Here is a 6,840-nt window from a genome sequence, read left to right as displayed (position 1 = left end):
CTCTAGGAAACAATGGTACAAACACATTTTAGAAAAGTTTTACTTAAATTGCCTTTAAGGTCTACATTTGTTTATAAAACTTTTCCATTCAGAAAATGCATAAGAAATGAATGTGCAGAACTGGAGACAGCAGAACATATTTTTTATAAATTGTACTAGAGCTAAATATTTCTGGTCATGTATACAAAAGAGGTACAACATCCCATATGTATTACTCAACTACTGAGAAACGTCTATTTGGACACCATGAAAGATACTGGAATTTATCGATCAAGAATACAGACTTTACATTACTTAATTAATAGACTCACAGAATGGATACATCAAACTGGATGGACAACACTTATTAATAAATAATAACTAAACTTTACAATACCATTAAATAGCTACCAACTGCAATTTATATAAAGGTATAAGTAAAGTAAAACATACATACTGTAACAAGTTAAAAAAGTTAAATACTTGTAAATATTTATAACTTTAAAATAAAATGGATTAATCCGAACATCCAACAAACTGCTTTGAAATCATTGACCTCTGCCTCTGTGCGACGTCCCAAGCCAAGTAAACACAACCCGCCGTTAAACTGTAATCCTAAGGTGAACCAGTTTCAATGACGCTGCAGATTGTACCTATACACCTTTCTTTGTGTTGCATGACTTTTGAGGAGGAAATATTTTTGGATTGCATGTATACTTAAAATCTGGTTACCGGGAAAGTCTGACTGGACACACGTTCTTTTTCAGTGGAGGCCCTGGGAGAAAAACTCCACATATAAGAAACAGTACACAAAACAATAAAAAACAATGATATATTGGAAGATACACATGAATTACATACAAATGTTAATATTTACTCAGGAAAAATCATGGTGCTACAGAAAAGTGTGAGAAATTTGGAACATTACATACGTAAACAAGTATAAGTGAGATGTAGAAGTGTAGAACAGTTGTAATATAACATGAATCAGAGAATCAAACTAGAAGCATTATTTAAATTAGCACACGTAGCTTAAAACTTAGATCTAACAGGCATATTACACATATCAAATTCGCATTTAGATATTTTGTAATTTCTTTACACTTTGACTCACTGACGACAACAAAGAACAGTTCTCCATTGTCACCATTCACGATACCTCTTAAATTCTTTGTTTAAGAATGCATTGCTAAGCATAGCCAAAGCCAAATCAAAGATGACCCGTAAATACTACTGTAACTCACTTAAAAGCTAATTTAACCCGAAGAATAACAAATACGAAAATAAGTGTCTGTAACTATCACTAATTTACTACAAAAAATTACTACCGAGACGACAAAATTATTAAGAATACTCGAAAACTGTTGGAGGGTGTACTAAACGAGACAGCAAATCTAACCAATGAGCTACCTGGCAGATGCACGTCCTTCTGTTAATGTCACGCTCTATAGCAGTGTATCTAGAGAGAGACTAGTGCTTGCGAAATTCAACCAATTAACAATGACGTTATTATGATGTTGTCGGATTTGCCGCGAAAATTGAAACCGGGAAGTTAACTGTTTTGGCAGAATTTTTAAAGAGAGACAGCTCGAAAATAACTTAGGTATGGAGTAGTTGTTTCTTGTTTTGTTGTGCTACCGTTTGCATTTAATCTTTCAGTTACTTTATAAAGGTTAATGTTGATTTGCGCAGGGAAATTGTGTGGTTATGGTAAAAGGTTTAAAGCTTAGTATCACTTATTTGGTGGATTCTTTGATCGTGGGTTGTGATATGTATGCATGCGTGCGTAGTTATGTCCATCAAGTGTGCTGATTTTTGTTCAAAGTGCTGCTGACCTTAATGATTTTTCGGAGCAGCGGTATATTGCAACAGATAGCCATTATCATTAGAGTTGTTAGTTTAGAAAATGCAAACGAATTCATGATCTCTTATTCTGTAAACTGTTGTATGCTAATGTTACCAATATTTATGTAGCATCCCCGATTATTTTTGGTTTTGCAATTTGGTTCTGAATATAACCGGCTGATAAAACAATATAAAACAAAATACAATTATTTGTTTTGTATGGATGTGTTTTTATCGCTTATTTTTTTATATATTTCCAGTCCTGAATATACTAAGTAGTTTTCGCCAATTTATGGTGTACTGAATGTAGCAGTTTACCACTTTGTATTCTAGCTGTTTGTTGTGTTTTATTGTACAGACATGGCCGTTGAAATACCTTTTATAAAAATCGTAGATATTATTGTGCGAAGTGTTTAAATGTGATTGAAAACTTGCATGTACTATAGCTAAAAGTCGAGGCTGTCGTATTAATTGTTATATAGTGGGGAATTTTGTATATTTATTGCTAGTAGACTTGAGAATACAATTCTTAGTTTAGAATAAGCATGTATGCAGTTAGTATATTCATGTGGTTGCTCTTGCATGCGTATTTGAAGTTTGAATATTTTGCCAAAATTTTCCTATTGCTGCTGAATTCTGTGTGTTTTAATGGGCTCTAACCAGATAATTAAATTTCTTTATATATTAAACGTTAATGATAACTACATTTGTTTAAATATTAAACGTTAATGCTTGTATTAGAGTATCTATTCTCAAGCTTTTGGGAAAGTGGCAGGCTGTTGAGGGTGTGAGTCCTGTTGTTTGTTAAAGAGTTAAGTATTCCTCCAGCCTTGGTTAGACCATTAGAAACTTTTTTCCCCTCCAGTGGGATGTGTATCATCCATTTATGAAGCATCAGAACAAACATTTCACACTTAAAAAAACAAAAAAACTCGGGCATAGCTCAACTGAAACTCATTACTGTCTGTATTGGGGAAACTTCTTGTTTCTATGTCTATATGTAAGCAGTATAGTGTAGCAACAACAAGTTACATAACATACAGTTTATTTGTTCATCCTATCTATATGTAAGAAGTATAGTGTAGCAGCAACAAGTTACATAATATACATTTTATTTGTTCATCCTAGTTAGGTCTAGCAACCTGTTGTTGTTTTTGTCCATGTGGCTGAACTTTAGGCAATGTCTCATGTATCTGATTTTGTACTTGTCGTGCTGTGTCATTAGTTGGAACATGACAGACACGTTCTCCAGAAGTGTATATATGTGGTTTAACATGCGTGATGATGATCTTGTGTTAAAGTTGAGTGGTAACTGCAGACCTTAGGATCACAGTTATAGAGGCCTTGGTTTCTCAAAACATAATTATGTTTCGGGCACAGGCTGTCCAGGTTTTTCTTACAACATGTGAGCTGGTACGTGCTTTAATATAACTCTATAGTCTGTCCCATTCATTAGATACTCTGTCTGAGTACTAGTTAGTGGATCTCGCACTCCTACATAATCTCCTATTCAATTGCTTGATTCCCTAACATTCTTGGAGGGAGTTACCTCCAGATGACCGGTATACATGAATAAGATCCTCTCAAGTATCTGTATGAGACACTGGACATGTTAAGATATTTTAATCTTTCAAAATTAACTTTCACATCCATTGAGGCCCTTGCTATATTTCTATTGTTTCTATGTTCGTACTCTTGTTTTGATCTGTTCATCATATATGATTTCCTAGACTTAATGAATCTTTTTATACAACCTATATATTTTTTTAACTATCATTAACCAGTTGGCTGATTTATAATTAGAAAAACTTAAAGCCGGTTCTACCTGGTTACCCAAGTTTTTTTAAATGAATGAATTTGTAGTTTCAGTTACTGCATGGTGTATTAAATATTCATCCTTCAATCTTGTGTCTAAAAAGAAAAATGTGCCAAACTGGAAGTGAATGAAGCCGTACTAAAACTACAAGCTTAGTTAAAGCAGTTAATAACATATAATACAGAATGTTAAGTGCTTCAGTCTCTTGTTACAAACAAGACTTCAGAAGAAATGAGCATCCTTCACATTGTATTTTAAATAGCAAAACAATTAGTCAATTTCAAAACACTGGGCATATTCAAACTAATGCATAATATAAAAAATTATAATATACCTGATATTAGTACATTTTATACATGTATGTATATATACATATATAAATGATTTTGATTGGTTAGTCATTTAGTAAATAGCAAAGCAATTAAGTAATTATAATGTGGAGGATGCTTATTTGTTCTGAAGAAGTCGTGTTTGTAATAAGGGATGAACGTGCTTAACGTTCTGTACTGTGCATTACTAAATGCCTGTGGTTTTAGTACTGCTTACTTCACTATCATTTGTGGCACAGCTTATCCTGGGCAGGTGCCTCGATTCATAGGAGACTGCTAGGCTAATGGTCCTTGGGCCTTTACAAACCTAGCCATGTTATATCAGTGTTCCTTAACTGACCTTGGTTAGATGGTCGTTATTCGCAGAGTGAGTCTATGGTTAGCACTGACTGCCCCTGCCTATGAGGGATATAGGTGCCACCCCTGGTGGGGAATTTAGTCTCCCATCCAATTGTGTAGGTTGTGCTTGAATGGGGTAATCAAGGAGCTCTGCTTCCCATGACTTGGGAGTTTGCCACTCCTCTGGAATAATCTCTGAGAGATGCATTTGTCTCTCCAGCATGTTCTATTAATGTTACAGGCTTGGTTGAGATCCCCGGAGTGAGTGAATCTTGTTCCATTTGATTTGTTGGTGTGCAGCATTTCCATTAGGGCAGGGTCAGAGACTGCTCTGCAGGCCAGGCACAGGTTGTTTTTGTTGTTGGCGCTGAGTTGTCTCCCATTTCTTTTATTTTCTCAAAGTCTTTTGGGTTTTTAATACCATGACGGGAATGGATCCCATTCCTAAGTGAAAGTACGATTTAAAGTTCATGAAATTAGTATTGTTTCAATAAAAAAAAAAAAAAAAAAAAAAAATGAAGTGCTCTCAGCAGCATTCGCAATGTGCCCAGTAATAACTCCTTCTGCAATTCATATAGGGTTACATGTATTGGTAACATATCTAAATATGGTGGTGGATTCTTTTTTTTTTTTTTTTTTAAGACCCGTTATTCCTACTACTTTTGGAACTGTCTGGGTATCTTTTTTTTCCACATTGCTCTTGTTTATGCCTGCATATCCTGATATTTTATGACTGTGCCTCTCTGTACGCAAGACAGTGTAGTCCATGGGTGTGGTGATTTTAATGATCAATGCTACTTTTGTCTTCTTTTCATGGTACCACTGTGTCTGGTTTATTAACATCTATCTTTTGAACTGTTGGTAATGGGTGATCCCATGTGATGTAGACTTCATTATTTTCTATGATGCTTTGTGGCTAATGTTTCCATAGGTTCATAGATTAGTACTAAGCTAACTGCCCTTGTGAGCCATTTTAAGCTTAGCCAATTATCCCCTGTGAGATTCAAACCCTGTACCTTGCATTTGTAAGGCAAACACCTTAACCATTAGGCCACCCTCCCACCCAATAACAATAACCCATTGCTTTTCAGCCACTTCAGTACCATAATGTTAGCACAATCCCCAGGGCAACAGTCTTGCCACATTATTATGCCTTTCAGTATACAGTCCTTCTGCCATTAGTATGTCACAGCCAGCAACGAGGTGTGCAACTGTTTCCAATTCTGTTTTACAAAACCTACATTTGTCTGTTTCTCCCACATGTTCAATGGACTTCATAAACCAACGTGTATGTAGTCCACTATCTTGGGCCGCCAATATTAACCTTTCATCTGTTGGTTTGAATTCACCCCTCCTTAACCATTCCTGCATTTGATCCTGATCAACATGAGGTTCTTCCAGAAGTTTTCTATACTTGCAACTATATTTATGAGTTTTCCACATTTCTTGCCTTCTCACCTGGCCCCTCACCTTAAATTCTTTCTTTTGTTTTTTGGCACATTCAGTTGCGGTTTGTTTTTTATTTACTTTGGTTTGATTTCCATTCCTGTTTGACACCAATATGCTTCTGCTAGACTAAGCAAATAAGTCATCTTAGATTTATTCTCCTCATGTTTTAAAACATTCACTACGTTAGAGTCTTGTGATGTCAGTAGATATGTGTGCAGTCCCATGATTGCAGATCTATACTTGTAATCAATTTCAAGGAGGCCCATCCCTCCTTTGGAATGGGGGATATATAATATTAACATGCACTGATTTTTGTAAATCATTTGAGCAGGAAGCATCCTTCTTTTCCTGTCTAATCAGTCACTCCAAAACTGTAAGTTAGGACTGGAAGAGCAAATTGGTTTTATAGTTTGACTTTTGTTCTTGGATGTCAATGATGTATTCAAGTTTAATTTAAGTCTTCTAAAGTATTCCTTACCAAGTTTCATTTGCATTTGTTCATGCTTTGTTGATCCTTCATCAATTCCCAAATATTTATACACTCCCAAGTTCTTTTATATCCCATTCTTCTCCCAAACTGATGTTTCTTGGTGCTGCAGTTTTCCTGCTTTAAAGGTTGCTTTTGCACATTTATCAAGACCAAATGACATTCTTATATCATCTGAAAAAGCTTTGACAACTTGCAGTTGTGCTTTCAGTTCCTCATCTGATGAGCTATATAGTTTTATATCGCAGACAAAGAGAAGATGAGAAGTCTTTACACTTGGTTGTTTTCTTGGAGACAAGTTATAGCAATGGCCTAAGTTAAGTAGGCAAGACTGAATAGCAGTGGTGACAGTCACCCTGGAATATCTCCCTTTGAATTTTTATCCCTGGGATAATAATTTGTCCTTTTATCATGGCTTAATTGCAAAGTGGTCTGCCACTGTTTCATGGTCACTGTAATGACAGTCGAATCCGTGCAGGGTGTATCTTGTACATTTTTGTCTTCCATTTGTGTGGTTCACTCTGTCTCCCAAATCTTATTTGCTCAGTTTTTGATGTATTTATAAGCATAGTCTCCTTAGCCTAAAATGGTCAGGT

General features: G+C 35.4%; 1 protein-coding gene across 1 annotated transcript in view; it reads left to right on the top strand.

The window, feature by feature from the left end:
• Positions 1 to 1,444: 1,444 nt before the first annotated feature.
• EXO1 (exonuclease 1) overlaps positions 1,445 to 6,840 on the top strand; it is a gene marked incomplete in the record, with an annotated part of 597,212 nt that continues 591,816 nt past the window's right edge. The window contains 1 exon segment of the mRNA XM_044058406.1: positions 1,445 to 1,582.

Source organism: Protopterus annectens, chromosome 1.part2, assembly GCF_019279795.1.
Source record: "Protopterus annectens isolate FY-2018-M chromosome 1.part2, PAN1.0, whole genome shotgun sequence".
NCBI lineage: Eukaryota > Metazoa > Chordata > Ceratodontiformes > Protopteridae > Protopterus > Protopterus annectens.
The sequence above is the reverse complement of the archived record's forward strand: the minus strand, read 5'-3'. Positions and strand labels throughout refer to the sequence as shown.